This window comes from Macadamia integrifolia, unplaced genomic scaffold, assembly GCF_013358625.1.
Source record: "Macadamia integrifolia cultivar HAES 741 unplaced genomic scaffold, SCU_Mint_v3 scaffold671, whole genome shotgun sequence".
In the NCBI taxonomy this organism is placed as follows: Eukaryota; Viridiplantae; Streptophyta; class Magnoliopsida; order Proteales; family Proteaceae; genus Macadamia; species Macadamia integrifolia.
The window spans coordinates 240,693-264,244 of NW_024870511.1; the positions used below are offsets into that span (position 1 = coordinate 240,693).

The 23,552-nt window shown below is 40.8% G+C and overlaps 1 long non-coding RNA gene across 3 annotated transcripts in view; it reads left to right on the forward strand.

The window, feature by feature from the left end:
- Window positions 1-23,552, forward strand: part of LOC122069640 — a 33,747-nt gene that overhangs the window by 6,176 nt on the left and 4,019 nt on the right. The window contains exons 2-3 of one of the 3 annotated variants that reach the window (XR_006137507.1): window positions 11,179-11,721; window positions 18,298-18,382. The exons of 1 other annotated variant lie outside the window; for it this stretch is intronic. This is a non-coding gene — a long non-coding RNA (uncharacterized LOC122069640). The remainder of the gene's footprint in view (window positions 1-11,178; window positions 11,722-18,297; window positions 18,383-23,552) is intronic. One more of the 3 variants, XR_006137506.1, reaches the window with a different exon arrangement.

Genomic DNA, 23,552 nt, shown 5'->3' on the forward strand with positions numbered 1-23,552 from the left:
GATGGAATGCTGTGTTGAAATTCAGTTGTGTCCCCATTGCTTTCTGTAGACATTTCCAGAAGTTGGAGGTGAATTTGGCATCACGGTTGGAGACAATGCTTGCCGGTACATCATGTAATCGGACAATATTGTCAATATACAGTTGAGCCAACTTTTCCATGGAGTAAGTAATTCTCATAGGGATGAAGTGGGCCACCTTGGTCAGTTGGTCTACAATTACCTAGATTGTGTCATTCCCCTTTTGAGTACGCGGCAATCCTGTGACAAAATCCATGGTAGTGTTTTCCCACTTCCATTCTAGTACGGGTCGGGGTTGTAATAAGCCATGTGGCCTTTGCCTTTCTGCTTTGATCGGTTGGCAATTCAAGCACCTTGCTACATGGGTGGCTACGTCAGTTTTCATGCCACACCACCAATAGGACCTTTTTAAATCCTTGTACATTTTTGTACTACCGGGATGGATGGAGTAGGGTGAACTGTGAGCTTCTTTCAATATTAATTCTCTCATCTCTTCATCCTTTGGTACGCAAAGTCTATCCTTGAACTTGAGGACCCCATCTTTAGTCAACTTGAAATTTAAATCTTTTTGTCTTCCTTCTTTGATATCACTTACTATTTTCTGAAGATCCTCATCCAGTACTTGGGCGGCTTGGATTTTCCCCACTAACGATGGTTGTATCATAAGTGTAGCCAAGGTCACTGCCACCTCATTCGTTAGTAGTTCCAAATCCATTCTTCTAGCTTCCTCAATCAACTGTTCATTCACCGTCAAGGCTGCTAGGGATAGAGTCTGAGACTTCCTGCTCAATGCATCAGCCCCTACATTGGCCTTCCCCGGATGGTAATGGATGGTGCAATCATAATCCTTCATTAGTTCCAACCATCTTCTTTGTCTCATATTCAGTTCCTTTTGGGTAAAAAAATATTTCAAACTCTTATGATCGTTGTAGATCTCACTCTTTTCCCCATATAAATAATGCTCCAAATCTTTAAAGCAAAAATGACCGCTGCCAACTCCAAGTCATGAGTGGGGTAATTCTTTTCATAGTCCTTCAGCTGTCAAGATGCGTATGCTACAACCTTGCCATTTTGCATCAACACACAGCCTAAGCCCAACTTGGATGCATCACTATATACTACCATTCCGGCGTTGCCTTCTGGAATAGTGAGTACTGGAGCTGTTATTAATTTCCGCTTCAATTCCTGGAAACTTTCTTTACATTCCTTAGACCATTCAAATTTCACTCCCTTCCGTGTTAGTCGAGTCATAGGTCCAGAAATGCGTGAGAAATTTTCAATGAACCTTCTGTAGTATCCCGCTAACCCCAGGAAGCTACGAATTTCACTTTCATTCTTAGGTGCCTCCCATTCTACCATAGCCTCTACCTATCCAGGATCAACTTCAATGCCCTTCTCTGAGACAATATGCCCTAAGAAATGCACTTGTGTAAGCCAAAACTCACATTTACTGAATTTTGCATACAACTGCTTCTCTCTCAATCTCTGAAGGGAAAATCTCAAATGGGTAGCATGTTCCTCCCAGCTCTTCGAATAGATCAAAATGTCGTTGATGAACACGATGACAAAGTTGTGTAACATATCGTGGAATACTCCATTCATCAACTCCATGAACACTGCAGGGGCATTGGTTAGTCCAAATGGCATAACTAGGAACTCATAGTATCCATAATGGGTCCTGAAAGCTGTCTTCCTGATGTCACCCTCTCTGATCTTGAGTTGATGATAACCAGATCTGAGGTTAATTTTGGAGAACATGGTTGCACCTTGCAATTGATCAAAAAGGTCATCGATTCTGGGGCAACGAATACCTATTCTTGATAGTCAGTTTATTAAGTTCCCTATAGTCTATGCACATTCTCATACTCCCATCCTTCTTCCTAGCAAAGAGTACTGGTGCTCCCCATGGGAACACACTAGGTCGGATGAACCCTTTCTCCAATAAATCTTGTAATTGTTCCTTCAACTCCTTCAATTCTGAAAGTGTCATCCTATATGAAGCTTTTGATACAGGTGCTGCCCCAGAAATCAGATCAATAGTGAATTTAGTCTCCCGGTCCGAGGGTAGTCCAGGTAAGTCGTCAGGAAAGATGTCTGAGAATTCTCTCACTACTTCTATTTCCTCTACCGACTTGCCCTCCTTAGTTGTGTCAATCACAGATGCCAAATAAGCTTTACATCCTTGCTCTAGTAATCTTCTCACTTCAAGTGCAGATATCACTAGTCTCTTGGACTTTTTGACTTTTCTCCCTTGGTAAACAAACTCACCTCCTTCTCAAAGTTTGAATACAATTTTCTTCTCAGCACATAAAACACATGCCCTATAGGTAGATAACCAATCCATACCTAAGATAACATTGAAGTCACGCATCTCTAATTTAATCAAATGAGTAATCATGTCCCGTCCACAGACTTGAATAGGACACGGCTCATAAATCTCCTCTAATCCTACCTTACTCCCAGTCGGTGTGCTAACTACTAACTTGTGTGTTAATATTTTTGGCTTGTTAATATTTTTGGCTTGATATTCATCTTAGCGGCAAAAATGGGGGATACAAATGAATGTGATGCACCAATATCAAACAAAACATATGCAGGGGTCATCGATATCAACAAGGTACCTGTGACCACTCCAGGCAATGCCTCCGCTTCCTCAGTAGTCAGTGCAAACACTTTCCCTTGCAGTCTAGCTCCCTGTGGTGCCTGAGCCGGACGGGTGGCGGATAATGGCTGCACTGATCTGGCTGGTCCTACATAGGGGTCACCCAGTCTCCTCTGTGAGCAATTCCTTGCAAAGTGACCCGTTTGCTGACAGACAAAACACCTTAAGGGGACCGTCTGAGACTGTGCTACCATGGGTCTAGGTGGTGGTAGTACTCGTCCTGTTTCTGGTCTTCTATACTGACCTGAGGCTGCACTAGAATATGTCCCCTTATCAAACCTGCTAGGTGCCACTATCCTCTTCCATTGTATGGCATGATAGTTCTCTCTTTGTTTGTCCTTAATGGATTTGGCAGCCTGAACCACCTGGGCATAACTGTGGAGGTACTGAGCCACTAACACAGTCCCTATAGCGGGTCTTAACCCTTTCTCAAATCTCTTCGCCTTTGCCTGATCCCCCTTCAAATGCTCAGGTGCGAAGAAGAACAACTTCTCAAAATCTTGTTGATATTCCAATACAGAGTTGGACCCTTGTTTCATCTCCATGAACTCTGTTTCCTTCCTCTCCCTCACACTGTCTGGGAAGTAGTTGTTGTAGAATGCCACTTTAAAGTGTTCCCATGTGAGGTTAGGTTGTAGGGCCACTAGGATGGGTTCAGTAGACTTCCACTATGCATTTGCCTCATTTTGTAGTTGGTAGTCGGCACACATCAGTTTCTGTTCTTCAGTGAGGGTCATTACCTTAAATGCCTTCTCCATTCCCTCTACCCATTTGGTGGGTGCCAAAGAGTCCTGTGCAATCCCACCAAAGTTGGGAGGCCTAAAGTTCTAGAATGTTTCCATCACTTTCACATTGTCCATAGGTATAGGCAGTATGGCTTGGCTCTATGGTGTCATTTGCCCCTGTGTTAGTGGTGCATCAGGTCGTGGGGCATAATGTACATTGGAGCCCTCTGGGTGGGTTGTGTGGTGAGCCATTGGTGCTGGGACTTGCTATGCCTGGGGAATAGTGGTAGGAACAACGTTAGGTACTGGCTGTGTCTGGGTGGAATAGCCTGTGCCTCTCGAGTCTGAAACACAGCATTGATCTGTGCATTTAGACCCGTCATAAACTCCAGTTGCTGTTGTTGCAACCCTTGCATCATCACATTTTGTTGCTGTTGTAGTCCTTGCAACATGTTGCCCATAATTGACACTACATCCTGGGCAGAAAGTATAGGTGGAGCAGGAGGGGTTGCCTGTGCTGTGGTATCGGGCACCTCTTCCCTACTTGGTTCCGAAGTCGGTGGCCGACCCATAGTAGATGTAGTAGCACGGCGTGGCCGTTTAGGCAGCCGTCCCACCTGTGTTTGGGATTTTCTAGAAGCCATGTGAACCTTCCTGTATAAGAGGTAACATAGGCAACTTAGTACTACTGAGCATGCATATTCAAGTCTTTTTATGTACTAGGCTCAGACACTCACATCCTTCGTGTCCACATATTGAGGGAAGGAAATTTGTAAAATGGACCCACACATATAAAGAAAAGAAAATAAATTCTCACCTTTTTACCTTCACCTGTGGATGGTTATTATTTCACCGGCTAGTCAGTGAACACTTTTACTGTCTTTTAAAAGGGCTGGCTGAGAACTCCCATTTTCACCATAACCTCTTCCTTTTCCTCCCATTTTGCTAGATTTTCCATTTTCCCCAAATTTTCTTCTCTGTGAAACCCTAACTAGGGATTTATGTGAAATTCTTGCATTCTTTTCAAATGTGCCTTTCCTTTTGTGTACACTTAGTTGGATATGTATATTTTTTGTGTTTGTATGCAGCCATGAGTTCTAGAAGAGACACACGCAGTCGAAATGCTGCAGGACAGATTCCAGCTCCTCCAGAACCCAACTTTGATAGATTTTGGTTTAACTCTGTGGAAAGTGCGCAGAAATGGGGGGTGTTTGGAAGTAAACTTGTGGATTCTGGGAAGGCAATATTGTATGGTCAAATGCCTTCCTTTGGTATAGCGAGGCGGTTCCAGGCACTAGGTTGGTCACCCCTCTTGGACCTAGGGGACAGATGTTATCCTCGCTTGGTCCAAATGTTCTTTTACAATTTGAGGGGCGATGAAGTGGGAGAGAATGATTATTGTCTCACGAGCCGAGTTATGGGAGTGGACCTCTCCTTCACCACAGCCGAGTTTGGTGCTATTACTGGGATTTCAAGCTCCGGGGAGAGTGTATATTATGCTCCCAAGACTAGAAGGGGAGCCTTCATGCCCCAAGATAGTTTAGATGAGATGTGTCGGCAGTTGACTGGAACCACTGGTGGATGGACTAGGTTCAGTCGCTTAAGGACCACGCCCAAGGTGCTTTGTAGGGTAGTTCAGTTAAACATATTACCAGCTGGAGGTCATTTCAATGAAGTTTCTCTTCTCCAGGCCTATGTTACCCTTTACTTGTATGTGGGTCTCCAGATCAACCTCCCATACCTATTGATGCGGCGTATGGCATACCGGGCCAAGTACCCAAAGGACGGAAATTTGCTTTACGGAAATCTCCTTGTATTTTCGTACACTTTGGGGTCCCCTATGCTGACGAGCCTACAGATGGAGCCAAGAGGTATCCTTTCGATTTACACTCCTTAGTGAAGATGAAGGTTGACCCTAATGATGGTAGTGATGCTGAGGGAATGCCGGTAATAGTCCCTATAGGAGGTGACCAGGGTATGGATATGGAAAACGATAAGAAAGCCGAGGAGAGCAAGGAAGATGGGGAGGATAGTGAAGATGATGGACCCCCACTGCATCAAGGCGGTAAGGGAACTACCCCACCTCCTCCTTACACTTCATCTCAATATGCCGGTGGTGCTTCTTCTTCGACTGCACTAGGTGATGCAGTGGGTTGGGATCAGGTGATGCAGGCTATGGAAACAGGTTTTCGGGGTCTGAATACCCGTCTGGATAGCATTGAAGATAGGGTCAGTCATCTGGGGATATGGACCCGTAGGTGGGACACTTACTTCGGGCTAGCAGATACTACTCCAGTTTCTTCGGTACCACCCAGTGATCCACCCCAGCAGTAGTTTTTCCTAGGTCCGCCAATCTTTCAGTCTTGTTCTTAGGATTGTGATCCCTTTGTGTTTTATTTGTGTTATTAGTGTTATTAACTTGAAAGTTGTTCAGCAGGTAGTTATCGTCTATGTAATTGGCTCCTAGTTAAGTCTTGTATTCTCCTCTTTCAAAGTTGTAAGCTGAATTTGTCATTAATGAAATTATCAATGTCATCAGCTTCTATCTGCCACTTGTCACCTATGTGTGAACTATGATTTATGTACTTATCTTTAAGCTTTTATTTATAACCTAATCACTAGTAGTCCTAACATTTCATAAGTTTATGACTTAAAGCAGAGTATCGCACTCTGATACAACTCGTTGTCGCACCCCGCCTCCACTCACCTGAAGGCTAGCGACATGGACACGCACACGTGTCCACAATCCATCCAGGATCCACGATGCAGTACTTTAAGTTCATAAGATTATGAAATAAATTATAAAATCACATACTTATAATATAAACAAAATATATCAACTGGTGTTTTCTATTGCTATTTACCATATTTACACAAAAAAAAAAAGTTCACATCTGGATCATAATTACAGTTATGCCCCCCATAGGGCTACATCTGTTAAGTACAAAAAGAATCAAAAATAGAAGATGATACTCCCATCCTCAACGTGCTCCAAATGCACAATCATCGCACACGCATCCATCCTCGTGCGTAACTAGCTCCTCATCCCAGAGGTCACCTCCGTGGAGAGCCGGAACCTCGATCACAGTTTCCAAAGGATTTCCTGAATCAACATCTAAAAAGGGGCAACAACGGGGGGTGAGCTTCCACGAAGTCCAGTGAGGGGTAACACATACAAGCAATCATGACAATCCAAGAAAATGAAATAGTATAAATATTCATACCCGACCACATCAATATGAATGCAATTATATGAATGCAATGACATGATCCATTTATTATCAACCAATTATAAGCAACAATTTCTAAGTCCAAATGGGGTATAAGTGCTACTGCAACGTAGTTGTTATCCCCAGTCATGAATGTACGTTATCAGTCCCCAGGGATACTAGCTAGTTGCGAGGTAGAAGCGTGCCGGTTCTGGAACCACATTGTTACCCGGCAAACCCCTATTAATAACCCTCCTATAATACCACTACATCGAATCCAACATCGCATGTAGGGCATACCCATCACCGCGTGAGGGTCTGTCACGACACTGGCATCTTTGCACCCCAGTCACCGGAAATCATCCCCAACCACGGACCGTCGAACGAGAGGATTAGCCAATACGTAAACCCCTATTGGCAAGGGTTGTAGCACCAGGGTGGTTATCCTAGCCCAATTCATTCTAATATGCCACAACACAATTCAATCACACTCACACACACCCTGAGCATGCAGTGCCGCCGGTACCCACCATTGGCCACCTTGCACCTCTGTCACACACACACGCTCACCCTGAGCAAGTAGTGTCGCGGGCACCATCCGTTGGTCACCCTGCACCCCAGTCACACACCCACACACGCACACTCACCCTGATTATGCAGTGTCGCCAGCACCAACCGTTGGCCACCCTGCACCCCAGTCACACACATGCACACACATGCACAATCATAATCCACTTTCTCATGCCACATCAACACTTTACATAAGGAATAATATAATAATATAAAAAAATGATAAAATTCATCCACATACATTATGATGCAAGCATTCCATAAAAATACACAAAATCCCCTCACCTCGTGTTCTAGATGGCGGTAGATAGTTGATGGTTTCGTGTTGCGTGTTTCCGTCACTTCTAGGTTCCACTCCTAGGATACATAGTGTTTTTAGGTTATTTGGTTATTCATAGAGGATTCGGACACTAAGACTCGTGCCCCAATTAAAAAGATTAAAAATTAACTTGAAAATGGTTCACCGGTGGATAAATCCGAAAGGAATGCACATCTACAATATTTTCACCGGTGGATGATCATCCGGTGAGTTCACCAATGGACAAATCCGAAAGGAATGCACATCCTGTAATATTTTCACCGGTGGATGGTCCCTGCCTTCACCGGCTGACCGGTGACCATCAGTCGGTGAAGTTAAAATCGGGGTTTTTTTGCCCAGATTAGCCCTATTGGCCCTGTGGCCTCTGTGTATGGTGGTAGAAATGCGTATTTTTCAGTGGGGTGTCATTTCCCAATTCCATTCCTCCCTTCTCCCTCTTTTGTATAGTTTATAAATTGGGCTTTGTGATTTTAGGGTTGGTTTTCATGTAGGGCATCCTCACACACTTCACTTAGCTTAGATTTAGTGAAATTAGTGAGTAGATCAACATAGGGTTTCAAGATACACCCAATTCCCCAATACACAAGTCTAGGTTAAGCTAAATTGGGGAAAACTTAGGTTGATCTCATGGAATGGTCATTAATGGCTCATGAAATCACTCTCACACACCATACATAGGTTTAATTTCATTTTCCCCAACTTAGGATTATGTTAGGATGTTAGGTCATAGAGGATTTGTTCAAATTCCCAAATCCTAGGGTTTTGGGTAGGGGTTTCATAGGAATTTGTCCTTAGATCCAAGGTTGAGTGAATAACCTTGCCAATGTAGGTCTCTTACTCTAATCTTCTCCTCCCATTATGTAGTCTTTATGATTGGGTAGGTGGGTTTTGATTGGGTCTCCATTACTTCCAATAAAGAGTGAAATGGGAAGGAGAGAGAGAGAGAGAGAGAGAGATTTATGTGTGTGTGTGTGTGGACAAATGAGCATATGGGCTTACCTCAAGAATGGAGCCCTAGCCTTCCTCCTTCCTTCCTCCCTTGCTCTCCTTCTTCTTCTTCCTCTTCTTTCTCCCTTTCCTTCTTTCTATTTTGGTAGGAGAAGAAATGAATGGTAAGTGCCATATTTATAGCCACTTAAGTCCCACTAAGGGCTGTTTGGGGAATTAATGAGTTTTTACCCAATACCGGGTTATTCCGCTATTCGGCACTAACGGGCCCACTTCGAGACGTCCCGCCACATTAATCAACTTCCTAACATATTATTTCATTAATGTGGATGAGTTTCGGGTGCACGATTATGAGGTCTCGGGTCCCACGGCGAAATAACCCAAAACTGGCCTGTGCACTCACCGTATGGTGTTCACCGGTGGATGCTCCATCCGCCGGTGACCATCACCCGGTGAAGGCTGAACTGGTCACTTTGTATGGTGATCTCTCCTCTGTTTGAGTGGGGTCTTCTCTAGGGTTTCTAGTGTGTGTGAGGTTCAACTGACATTTCCCTTGGGGTCCGGAATCCCTTCCAATTACTTAAGCATGGGTAGCAGGTGCAAATGGGGTCGCCCTTTCTTCCTCGGCAAAAGACGAATGCAACCCAGTACTCACTGGTACTAGTGTCCTCCGGTGTCGCACCTGAACATTAAAATAGGAAGTTTTAGGGTTCGGGTATAACAGTTATAGTTGAGGTCCCTTTAGGTGGAATGTATGTTTAGAAATTGTGTACATATGGATTTTGGGAGAAGATTGAGACATTCTTGATGGATTTCAGTTGTATTTTTTTTTTTTTCACTGCAAATATGGAAGTCTACAAGGATGCACTATGAAATCGTTTGGGTTTATGTCTTTGTTTTGAACTATGACTATTTTTATTGGCTTCTTACAATTGTTTGTTTGGTTGATGTGGCTTCCCTTGCCAAAGCTTTTCCATTTAGTAGTTACACATGCGGGCAAATAATGAAAGTATGAAACTAGATTTTGTTTCATATTTAGGCAAAAAAATATGGAAGATCCAATGACTGCACATAGTGAGATTAAGCCTCATGTTGGTATGGTGTTTAATTCTGAGCAAGAGGCATATGATTTCTACAATGGATATAGAAGAACGAAGAGGTTTAGTGTCAGAAGAGATTGGGTACATAAGAGTATCAAAGATAACAAGACCATTACATCAAGGGTATTTGTATGTAACAAACAAGGAAAAAGGAAGCTAGACAAAAGAGATGATAATATTGTCAAGCCTCAAGCAAAGACAAGAAGTGATTGTTTTGCACGAATGAGAATAAAATTGAATATTGATGGGATGTACAATTGCATTGAATTTGTTGAAGAACACAATCATGAACATCACTTGCCATCTACTAGTCATATGATGAAGTCATAAAGGAGTGTTTCTGAATTTCATGCATTTGAAATTGATCTGGCAGATGACTCTGTTATTAGACCTAAAGACATGTTTGAGTACATGAGTAGGCATGCAGGTGGCAAACAGAGTATTGGGCACCTGAAGGAATATCAAAAGAATTATCTTCGAACTAAACGTCAACGAGACCTTTGTTATAGTGAAGCCGGGAGTTTGCTATTGTATTTTGAAAATCAAGTTAGGATAAATCCATCATTTACTTATTCATTGCAATTGGATAATGATAAGCAGATAACTAACATATTTTGGGCCGATCCAAAGATGAGAATTGATTATGCACAGTTTGGTGATGTTGTTAGTTTTGATACAACATTTTCTACGAACAAAGAGTTTAGACCTTTTGGGATATTTGCTGGATTCAATCATCATAGGGGAATCGTCATATTTGGGGCTGCACTTTTGTATGATGAGACGACTGATTCGTTCAAATGGTTGTTTGAGGTTTTTTTAGAAGCTCATGGACAAAAAAAGCCATTCACTATTTTCATAGATCAAGATGCTGCAATGGGGAAGGCTTTGACTGAGGTGTTACCTAAGAAATGGAACGGCTTGTGTACATGGCATCTAATGCAAAATGGCAAAAAGCATATGGGCTACATGATGAAAGATGGCTCAAAATTTTTAGTAGACTTGAAGAAGTGTATGTTTCATTATGATGATGAATCACAATTTGAAATTGCATGGGATAAACTAAGTAGTGATCATCAGGTTGAAGAAAATTGATGGTTAGACCGTATTTATTATCTTAAATATAAATGGGCCAAGTGCTACATGAAGGAAACATTGACTATAGGAATGCGGAGTACACAATTAAGTGAAAGTATAAATGGTGACATGAAAGATTACTTAAGTTCAACTCTTGACCTTGTACAATTTTTCAGGAACTTCGAAAGGGTTATGGTTGACAGGCGTGCTAACGAGTTGAACGCAGAGTTTGATGTAAGAAATAAGCTTCCAAGAAATTTATTCATAAAGTCACCTATTATGAATCAAGCAGCAAGAGTTTACACTCCTAAAATATTTGAAAAACTTCAGAAACAGTATGAATGGATTCCAGCGTGCTACATCAAGAAAATTATTCAGAATGCCACCTGTTATGAATATGTAGTCTCAACATTTGGAAAAGATGAATGTATAGTGTCATGCAACCTAAAGGAGTATATGATTCATTATAGTTGTAGAAAATTTGAGACATTTGGCATTCTTTGTCGGCATGTTTTTAAAGTTCTAGATGTTAATGATTTTAAATATATTCCAGATGCATATATATTGAGGAGATGGACACGGACAGCAAGAAAAATAGTTGTACATGATACTGAAGGAAAAGTTGTTGTGGATGATGTCCACTTGGATTGTTCACAAAGGTATAGGCGTATTTGTCCTAAATTGGTTAGGATTGCAACAATAGCATCAAATTCATTTGAGGATTATGCTTATGTGGACAATGTTGTTGATGAGATCTATAAATATCTGGAAAGTTTAAATATTAGCTTTGATGGGCAGGATGATGAAAGAGTTCTAGTTAAAGATACTGTTGTCAACAATGGAGTAACTCTCAAGAAAAAAAAAAAATAGTCAAAAAGGTGGTAGATGCAAGAAGAGTTGGGTGGAAAATCAAGGAAAGAAAAAGAAAAAAAAAAATGTTAAGGGAATGATGGATGATTCTTCACAGGAAATGCAACAAGCTTGTACACCTTTTGAAATACACCATTCGATTCCACGTTTCGAAATGCAACAAGCTTGTTCGCCTTTTGAACCTGACCAAATGAATGACAATCAAAGTTTCGATACTACATTGCTGGTATGTTTCAAATGTATCGGTATATTTTCCATTACAATCATGTTATTTATTCATTATTGATGTATTAGATAATGTGGTTGCCTTGTCACTGGGTACTTATGACTTGCAAAGAATATCATCCCAAGCTTCAACAAATAGCAACATCTTTCCCCCATTCAAATAGTGTCTGATCAATCTTATTTGTTAAGTTTTATTTCTGACTTATGGGAACATATGCCTTAGTTGCATCTATGGAATTCTAATATGTGTTTGAAATTGATTTTATTTTGTTATATGTCCATTACATGTGACACTGCTGAATTTTTTATTAAGTTTTGAAACTAACATGGTTTATGCCCCTAGGTGAGTCTTTAGCTCAATCGGAAGAGCATATGGGTTACACCATGGGATGGTGGTTCGAATTCACCAAGAGTCAATATCTATTGTTGAGCATATCATTAGTGTCAATTTTATTTGAAACCTTGTTTGCATCTCCTTTCATTACTAATAATCCATTTAATAAAAATAATTCATCAAATAAAGAGAGAACCCAAAATGAAACACCAAAAAAGAGAACACCATTTCATTACTAACATCTCTTTCAATTACATAACATTGTCACATTCTTCTACCAATCACAATTACTACAAACACACTAACTAAAAAACACAAATACAAAGTTAGCTACAACCTTCACTAATCCAACAATTTTTTCCACTTCATCTATTCTAATTTTTTCACTGTGCATCTCCTCTTGCAACCCTCGTATCTCCTCTCGCAACATCCGCACCTCCTCTCGTAACACCTGCACACCCTCTCGTAACACCCACACCTCCTCTCGCAACCTCCGCATCTCTTCTTGCATCTCTCGAAAGTCATGTGTGAGAATGTTTATTGGGACTTCTTTACGCGGAGACTCCGTTGTTGGTGCATTTATAGGATCACACCAAGTGAAGTAGTTATATGTAAACTCTGGGCACCCGTAAAAGAGTATATTTGGATTCTCCGTAGTCTCTGAGATCCTAATCGCAACTTTCCGATTACATTGACACCTGATGCATCTGTACTTAAATACATCGGGATTACTACAATTAACACTTGAGATAGATATTTGATCTACAAAATAAAAAGTCAATCAGTCACACATATGAAGCACAAAACCATTTGCTACGGAATGAATCTGAAACTTAAATGCATTGAAAGGTTGTATAGAAGTGAACACCATTAAATAAGAAATTTAGTCTTGAATGGTTCTTGCATTTTAGGTTCCCTGCTACTGTTGGGAAATTGTATGATGACATGGAACATATTTTAATGGGAAATTTTCAGTCTGCTCTAGATTGATCTCAAACAATTACAAAGTTTGGGAAGTACCTAAAGGATTATTTGTTGCCTTTCCTCAGTAAGCACTACAGTCATATACTTGATTTATCACAGATGTAAGTTGACCTTTCCATACTTACCAAAAAAGAAAAAATTGACCTTTCCATAGGCACCTCACATGAAATGTATGAGTGGTAGTAATTACACGCACTGTCATGATTACTTCTCTATCTAACTGATGATATGGACTACTTTGATAAAACTCACCTTTCATAAAACTCATAGTGATATTAGACTGCAAGAACAGTTTGTCATTGAATGTGATTGAAAACCAATGTAGGGTCGAACACATTGTCAGTTAGAAGTGTGTCTTAGATGTGTGGACAAGGCCCTGAGAGTGGAACATGCACTTCTTTACTGCTCTCTGTCTCAGCAGGCTTGGTTTGCTCTTCCCATTTCTACAAGATCTTCAGTAATTTTGAGCTTGTATTATCCCTTGAAGATTATAAAGTGGGTAGAGTCCCCAGGACTACCAAAGAGGAGCAACACATGTTCTTTACTTCTCATGCTATCATTTTCTGGGAGATATGGAAGATGAGGAATGCAAGATTATTTAAAACCTCTCTACCCTCATTCTGGTCATGGATTTCAGTGGTGAAACAAAATGTGGAGGAAGCTCTCTCCTTGATTCCTGACACTTTTGTTGGTCAGGAATTGTTACTACTTACTACTGTGGAGCCCACCCCACCTCATGGTGAGTCCTTTATTATCTACACTGATGCTACCTTATCTACCCCTCCCAAAGCAATGGGGTTGGGATGTATCATCCTTGACCAGATGAGGAGACTAAGGTTGGTGGCTACTGATCAATACCCATCTAGGTACTAGCATTGGTTAATTGTGGTTGAGTTTTATAGTTTATAGGATTTAAGTTCCAAATATGTGGCTATATTTGAAGGATAATTTAAGTTCTCTACTTGCAGATTTGAAGCAACCCTCTTAATCAGGCTAATGGAGAGCAAAATGAATGAGAATATGGAGGAACTGGCATCTTATCACCTTGGTTTTGTTGTTACCGTGTGTATGATTGGGCATCTAAAATGCAAAAACCAGTCAAAATTTCAAAAATTACATAAAACTACTTCAAAATCACAGTAGCAGGGAACCTAAAATGCAAAAATTATTCAAATAAATTTCATAAACTAGTTCAAAATTTCAGTAGTAGGGAACCTAAAATGCAAAAAGCCGTCAAAATTTCATTGCCAATATAAGAGATGAGATAGAGAGAGAAATGGCCACTACATTTGAAGTCGAGAACTTCCTATATTTCTTGGATAGCAACATGGCTGTTATGCATATATATTTATTCAAGACAATAGTAGGAACCAAAATTTCAAGAAGCTTGGTTGGGGAATGGGTTTGTAAGAAAATACCTTTTCCTTAGGCAAGGGAAAGAAAAAACTTTTTCCTTGGACAGCAACAGGGAATGATCGACTGAGCAGAGGAAGAAGCTTGAAAGAAAACCCTAAATTCGTCTCCAACAGTAACCCTGCAGGGAATGTTCAATTGAGCAAAGAATGCAACTTGAAAACCCCTAAATCTTGTCTTCACAGTTTAGAACATGAGCAGAGAAGGTTCAAATAGATAGGATTTTCGTTTTAAATGGTAGAGAAAGAGAAATAGAGGGTCGGGTTTCAGCAAGCAACGGCAACGTCAACTCCGTTCTTTCAACGGCAGATCTTTGGATATGTAGAGAAAGAGAAAGAGAGGGAAATAGAGGGTCAGGTTTCAGAAGCAACGGCAACGTCTAACTCCGTTCTTTCAGCGAAAAAGCTCTCGATATGTAGAGGATGAATTTCAGACATCGGATTACTAGTCAGCACATGTCGACCATCCAACTCATCGTTGGATGCTCGTTGGAACGCCAGTCGTTGGAGATGAGTCGGATCCCCAAATTTCGTGATCCTATGTCATATCACATGGGACAAACGCTCAAGGATGCAAGCCCCTAGTTCGCTATATGTGGGCCCAAACCTGCTACGATACAATCTATGTCTCCCTCAAAGTAATTTGTATAGATTCGACGCATGATTAGCATTGATTCCCACTCCCACATGAGGTCAACCTATCTATCGTCCGTCAGTTTTTCTCTTATAATTAAGTCCAGTGGGGATTCTACACCGTTACCCCTACGGCACTACCCGTACTGCTATCCCCCTATCATGGTTAGTGAGTGTTTTAAGAAAGGAAAAAAAAAGTGAGTTTGGGCACGATTAAAAACAAGTAATAATAATAGTTAAAAAAAAAAAATAATAAGATATGGTAAAGGCTGGCGTGCCTGTGTGTGCCTAGGATATATATTCCTTTCTCTACCCCCCTCTAGAAAAGACCCCTTTGTCCTGTTATGTTTAGCCTTGTGATTGGTGTATGCCATTAACTTATCGAAAAGTTAGCAGCATACTTAACCCTCTCCTAAAAGATATATATGAATACTAAATAGATTAGAAATCAAGTTTAATGCAATTTTTCTATAAAAATCTAGAGCCAAAATGCGGGCATATATTCACTCGCAACATGCTTATACATCATCTAATGAACAAAATAATAGTACATATATTATGATTTATCACCTAATAAACGGAATAATAGCATGTAGATTGTGATTTTAACGCATGGGTTTAGGAATCCTTATCATATCGGCGGTGACCGATACATCACCAATCCTGACATAGGTTAATGGATAGGGTCGGGTATCGGTTATGATATGAACCAACCGAGTGATCACCTAATGTGTTACAACCTACAAAATGTCCTCATTATCATTCTTCTTTCTTCGTTCCTCCTAATCTCAATCATCAACCAACTGATCTCAATCCTTATTACACATGTGTCTTAATCCGATCAAATTTGAACTTTTGTCAATAGGTAACACACTTTACTATATATTGGCTTGCAGCAATCTACTACATAGAGGGGAGGAATGACCCTACATTCAGTGTAGATGTTGACAATCAAACTGAAAGGGATTCAAACCTCCCAAGTCTTAGTAGTGAGTGACCAAACACCTCCTCACTTAACCCCCTTGCATGGTAGGAACATCACTAAAATGCCATGCACAAGTCACTAGGGAACCACCCTAGGTGTCGGCAAGAGGAGCTAAAAAACAACAAAGTACAACATCTAGTACTATCCACCGGTTGGACAGTGACCTACCAATGGCATTCAACTAGGTGGGTCCTCCTGTAAAAGGTAATGCCAGAGTCCGACTTTCGTTCACACATCTGCAAGCCCCGCATCTCCGCGTGGAGATACGTGGGGGCCTATTTTGCAGAGGATCTCTTTTTACCCTTAAAAAGGGGGTGGAGTTCTAAGAAAGAATATTAAATAATAGTCCAATATCGGTGATTGAGAAATATAAGATTTAGAGTCGCCACATAGGGTTAGTGTTACACTAGTACACTAATCCAGCCAATTTGAAATTATGTATTAGGTCTCATGCTAGATATCATCAGCACCAATGGTTTATGGCTTACGACAAACCACTGTCGCAAAGGAAGAGATGACCCTACTTGCCCATGCATTTCTTATCTGTCAAACTAGAGGGATTCAAACCTTTCGATCCTGAGCAGTAAATTACCTAGAACCTACCCACTTGAGTCCCTACACATATTGGAAATTACTGGCAAGACCTTGTACACATCCTAGGACAACCCCCTGTGAATGGCCAAAGGTGGACAGAAGGTTGTCAAAATACAGCACTAGAATGGCCACCATAAATAGCCCTTGAATCTAGTGACATGAATTTGGTGGTATTTGCTGCACTGAAATGGCTTCGATGCATGTGGGTCTCATTGCATGCATCATGTAATGCCCTAGCTCCATTAACTTTGCACAATATTGCCCTCTTTGGCACATGGGTCTCAAAGCTTTAAAACACGTTGTGCCATGTTAAGGAGGGTAGGGCGTTACAAATGATATCAGAGTAAACCCCAACAGTGTGTGGGACACAACGGAGATGCTGTGCTGAAAGGGGGGAAGTTGTGACACCCAAGAATACGTTAAGTACCAGACCCACCTAGGAGATCGGTGAACTGTCTCCACCAAGAATATGGCAAGTACTAGGGGGTTTGGGAGATTGGTGAGGATGTGCAAACTTTCATCCCACATTGCCTAGGGAGAGAATACTGGGTTAGTTAATAACTTCTAACCTCCTTAACATGGAACAACGCGTTTTAAAGCCTTGAGGCCCATGGGCCAAAGAGGACAATATTATACAAGGTTAATGAGGCAGGGGCATTACACTTCGTAGACATCTCTGACCAACATTATAAACTACCTTACACCTTTTCCCATGACTTGCATACCCTGTGAGTCTATGGTGGTGGGCCCATGTGTCTCGATCGGTAACTTAGCCCGATTCAATCCCAAATAGGTGCCCAACCAAACAGGACCTAAGGCTTTACCCTATATATATATATATATATAAGGTAGAAGTGAGTTCATATCTCACTTCTCACCTGAAAACCAATGTGGGAGAGGGAGAGGGAGAGGGAGAGGGAGAAGAGAAGAAGAAGAAGAAGAAGAAGGAGGAGGGGAAGCTCCTGACCATGCATATGGTTGCCGATTACTGCCAAAGGTAGGTGCTTTCTTCACAAACCCTCTTTCCCTTCATTTTTGGTCTTTTCTCTTTGAGCAGGCCATGTATTCGTTGGTTAGAGGGGTAAGCCTTGATCCCTGTGCTTTCCGATATTGGGTTGGTGTCCATCGCACTCCCATGCATGTTTCCTGAGCTCATAGCAAACTAACCGAGCTTCGACAACATTTTAACCAAATAGGGAGTTAGGGTTTCAGCCATTTCTTCATCGTATCTCCCAAATGGCTCAGTGGAAACGTGAATAGTTTGTCTTAAATGAGAGGTGGGAAGACCCCTTACAATCTCTACAGAGCAAATTCGACGATCTGGTCTGAGCCAGCACAACCCAGAAAAGTTACTGAATTTCTGGGTTTACAACCAGAAACAAGCCACAGGACATATAAGGTCAATTTGGTGACCTAAATCCAGTGAACTCAGAGCTCAAGTAGCTTCTATCTAGGCCACCAGATTCACACAAGGTCAATCCAGTGACGTGAACCCTAGATTTGGTGACATGAATCCGGTGCCTTTTTTTAACTGTCAAATTTGACTATTCTTGTGCTTTTTTGGGGAAACCCTATGGGTCCCCTCAGATGTTCTCGACACTTGTTAACGTCCATTTACCTTTGTACCTAGGACAGAGACGATCACAAATTGGTGAGGCCTAGTGAGGTTTGACTTGGGTTTACGACTTGGGAATTTTCACTCGTCCAATCTACAAACAAGGTTAGTGGTGATCTAACTTTCTTTTGGAGTGTTTTAACATTAAGAACTACGTGCATGCCATAGAAATCATGTGTAGATAATTTCAATTGCTTGCATGATTTATATGAATTATATAACCTGTTGAATTATATATAAACTATATAGCATGAATTGTTATAGTTGATCTGAATTTGTGTGTTTGAACTGTGTGGGATCCGGAGTGGCTGAGGTGGTTTCGATACCATTATCACCATGTAGATGATTGCATCATGCATTGGGTGCGTATTAGAGTTAGTTATAGCTATGGATGCACTTTGTGGCCTTGTACGCCATGGCCATACTTGGATATGGGTGCACAGTGTAGCCAGTGGTAATTCAGGTATTGCGTATCCCATACTTAACTGCTTGTATACTAGATAAGCCTGGACATGGATGCGATGTGGCCAATGGTGATTCTGGGATCGTATTCCATATCACATGTATCTTTATGTAAGGCGTGTAGCATATTGTGGTTAGGTCACAGTCCCTATGCTATGATCCTTTGCTAACAGGGATAAGGTGTTGGATAACCCAACAGTGGTATGTTCGATAAACCCTTCTGGAATGCTACTTCTGCGGTACAATGTAATTGTTGCCAGAGGCAAAAACTAGTCTGGCATGGCTAATAGAGTAATGCTCATTGTCGGGCTCAACATTTACTTAATAATAATCATGATTGCATCTAGAACCTCAGTTTTTTAATAATAATATGAGAGGACGCACCCACAAAAAATAGGTTTAGGTAGTGGTAACTACCAAGGAACACACAGTTCCCGTGTCCAGCACCCACTGAACACCAATTATAAGGGTTGGGCTTATATCAATGCCCTATAGTGAAGCACTCATACATACAAATTTTCCTTTAAGTAGACTACAACTATCACTTAGGCATTTTATCAAACATCTTTCCTATAGTGATATAATAATGAAAATTTGACAAAAGTGAGGTTACCTTGGCAAGGAGGAACCTCCGGAGATGTGGTGATGTTGATCTCCACTTCATTTTATTAAACATCTTTCCTATAGTGATATAATAATGAAAATTTGACAAAAGTGAGGTTACCTTGGCAAGGAGGAACCTCCGGAGATGTGGTGATGTTGATCTCCACTTCATTTTATTAAACATCTTTCCTATAGTGATATAATAATGAAAATTTGACAAAAGTGAGGTTACCTTGGCAAGGAGGAACCTCCGGAGATGTGGTGATGTTGATCTCCACTTGATGAGGACCACAACTACGTTGTCTTGGAGTTGCCAATGCTTCAACCCTGGTTGGTACTTGGGTTTCTTGAAGCAACTCACAAGAACCAAATTCTAGGTTCTTCTTTCTTTCTTTTCTCCCCCTTTTTTTTCTCCTTATTTTTGCTTTCAATGGAGGAACAATGGCATTCACACACACACACACACACACTCCTTCTCTCTCTACTTCTCCTCTTCTTGTCTTCCTTGTAAATACAACTTTAATGGAGAAATACAAAAACCATCAAACTCCATTAATGGGGTTGAGAAAATCTTTCTTGAGAGGCATTCAACACATAGGCAAAGAGAGGGGGAAAACGTCTTCTTTGTTTCCCTCTTCTTCTCTTCTCTTCCCTTTTCCTTTTCTTTCTCTTGGAAACTACCAATGGAGCTTGTTGCGGCTTCTAGTAGCTTCCTAAGCCTCTAATGGAGGCTATGAAGTCAAGTGCAATAGAATGAAAGTCTTTCCTTCAAACCCTAAGCCTTCCACGAGCTTCAACTTATTTTTTCAGCCACCTCTCCAACACCTCTTATCACACTCTGCCTCAAATTGGCCAAGGTATGCGACACTAGATTCTCAACCCATGTAGCCTAACCCTCCAGGATCACAGATACAGTACATTAATTTCTCAAATGACACCAAGATCACAACTAAAATCAGAGTATGCTAATAAGATCATATAATTACCACTGGTAATGTACTAAAATGACATATTACATTATACAATTTCCATGTTTGAAAATAACCAAAGGTTACAATATTAATTATTACACATTTCATAAATATTTACATCAAAAGAAGTAACTGAAATAATAGAAGTGAAGTCCATCAACATCTTGGTGTCTCGCATACATAAGTCTCACAACCGTCACTGAAATCCAATCCTGCCCAGCATCAGTTCCACTATCTAAAAAGAGTAATCAAAAAGGGGTGAGTTTCACAAGCCTAGTGATGGTTGTGCATGCAAGCACACACAACAAATGATGCAATACATATTACATACAAATATAACGCATATGAATCCATTTATTATGTTATTTTTCTATTTCCATTAATAGGTCAATCATTTGGTATTAGTGCTACGCAACATAGGTGGTATCCCCTCCTCAATACATTGAGCTACGAGGATATAAGCTCATTGCAAGAGGAAGTCTGTAGGTCCCGGAATCCTACACATCGGTCACCTCGTAAACCTCCAAAGGTAACCCCAATAGCCATGGTCCCAGAATCTTACACATCGGTCACCCATACTATAGACAGCCACAGTCCCAGAGAATCCCTCGGTCACTCGTGCTGCATCTGCCTCTGAGTACAGTATGTCATACTACAGATATGGTACGCTCAATAATATACCACCCTTTGGGATTAGCATGTACCAAACCCCCTGTTGGCAAGAGGTGTAGCACCAGGGTCTGTGAATCCTAACCATATGCATTTTTTATGCATCCATAGCAATCAATATCATCCAATTATACATTAGTGGCCATAACTGTAATACTGACCTATGAGCCCATGGTATTGAAATCCTCCATCGGTCGTGCCTCAGACCGTTAATGTTACAATCATTACCACTTAGCTATATAATTACGCATCCACAAAACCACGGTCACATCAATCTCAGTAAAACCATGCCACATGTGCAATATATATAAATTTATATAAAATACATCCAAAACAAGGATTTAATGTCACACCCTGCCCCAAATATGGCTAAGGTATGCGACACTAGATTCCCAATCTAGTTAGTCTATCAATACCTAGGATCACAGATGTAGTGTAGTAACCAAACCAACCTTTTGAGATCGTTTAACAAAATCAGAGTAAGCGTATAAAATCTATAGGAAGCATAAATATGGGTGGTGACCGGCTACAATGATAGTTAATAATAAATATTACAAGCCCATAATGATTAAATCCACAGGTAATAATAACAATAATACAAAAATCTTACACCACTGTCAATATAATACAAGAGATGAATAGTAGAGGTGCCCATTCAGCTACAAGGTATCTCGCAGATACTTCCTCACAACCTTGATGATCTTTTGTCCATCTTAACTCTAATTCCACCATCTAAAAATAAATATCAACGAGTGGTGAGCTATACAGCCCAGTGAGGGGTGATCATGCAAGCACACACATACAGATCATGAATGCCAACACAAGCTCAAAGTAATATCCACAGATGCACAGCCATATAATCCATTTTATTTACAATTATCCATTTTAATTACTAAGTCTCAATATATAGGGTATAAGTGCTATAAGCAACATAGGTGGTATCTCCTACCATGTACGTTGGGCCTCAGAGATACAAGCTAGTAGCAAGCAGAGTCAGCCAGTCCCGGTCAGAGCCTCGGTCCCCTAGTTAACGCCTAAATAGTAACCCTTGACAAACATGGTCCCAGAATCCCACATCGTCAACGGTCTCCCAACCTATCCGATAGTCATACGTACAGTACGTCGTACCATATTGTGCCCTTTTAAAATACAGTACGTCGTATCTAGACATAGTAATCCTCCATGAGCTACCATCGAGTGGGATTAGCTAATACCTTACCCCCTATTGGCAAGGGGTTATAGCACTGGGATGTGATCCTAATCATATGCAATCTACATGCATCCATATCAATCATAGCATCCATCACACTTCTGTGGCCACAACTGTAACACTGACCTCTGAGCCCATGTTACTAGAAAGAACCTCGGTCACACCGTGCCTCAGACTATCAATATTACAATCATCACCATATAGCTATCATACTACACATCCACAAATCTCGATCACATCCAAGTCGGTGAAATCATATAACATGTGCAATATATATTTTTATATAAAATAAATCCAAAATAAGGTTTCCAACACATTACATATAAGCATGTAGAAACATAAAAGCATATAAAAACACTCTGTAAAATAAAACAATCACCCATTCACCTGATTTTTCAATTTAGTGTTTTTTCGCTAAATTCTCGATCACGCGTATCCTCACCGAGTACACTTTCAGGTTCCTAAATTTCCAAGTTCACGTATAAATAAATTTTATTTCCATAATTATTTATAAATTTTCATTTTTATGTTCTAACTAAGTTCCTATACTGACATCCACACTCAGTTGATAAGTAGTGTAGTGACCTCATGTCAGTATCCCTTTTCAACTGACCAACAGTATTCCAGTCCAGTTTCCATGTTCTGGGTAGGTCATCTATTCAACCCATAGAGTCATGAAACTCATTTTTAATCCTTTGACATAGACTCATAGACATTTGACTCATAATCACCTAACTGGATATGCCTGTATTGTCCTCGACTAATGAATGTACTTGGATAAGGTTTCCAAGCATAGGTAGGGGCAATACTGAAATTTCACAACCTATTATATTCTATGGCATTTTCTTTCCCTTTTTAGATCATAGAACATGCCCTCATATGGTTTAACCACTTATGATAGGTTGGGATTTAAGGCACAACCTACGGGTTCACAACCGTCACAACCCTTAAACAACCCTATTATGGCAGGGCCAAACCGGCTAGCTGGTTCCCCTGAAAGAATAGGCCTTTTGCAGCCTACCATCCTTGCCCTTCTTGGAAGAACTGTGTCGGGTAGTTCCCCACAACTGGAATGCATCCTACCCAATTCAAACAAGTTTTCTACAAACTAGTCAATTTCCCAATTCAAATTGGGTCTCTGAGCACTGTATTAAATCAATTGGGTCTCAATTTAACCCAATTTCTTCCCTGGGTATGACTATTGATTTTGCTACCTGTCCCTGGGAAAAATTGGAATCATGTGTATGCAATTCCCACCATCAATTTCACTCAATTTCATTTAATGATGAAAAGCCCTATGGTTTAGGTTTTCTAGGACAGTTCATTAGTCATTCGGATTCCAATTTGGGTTTCACAGTTG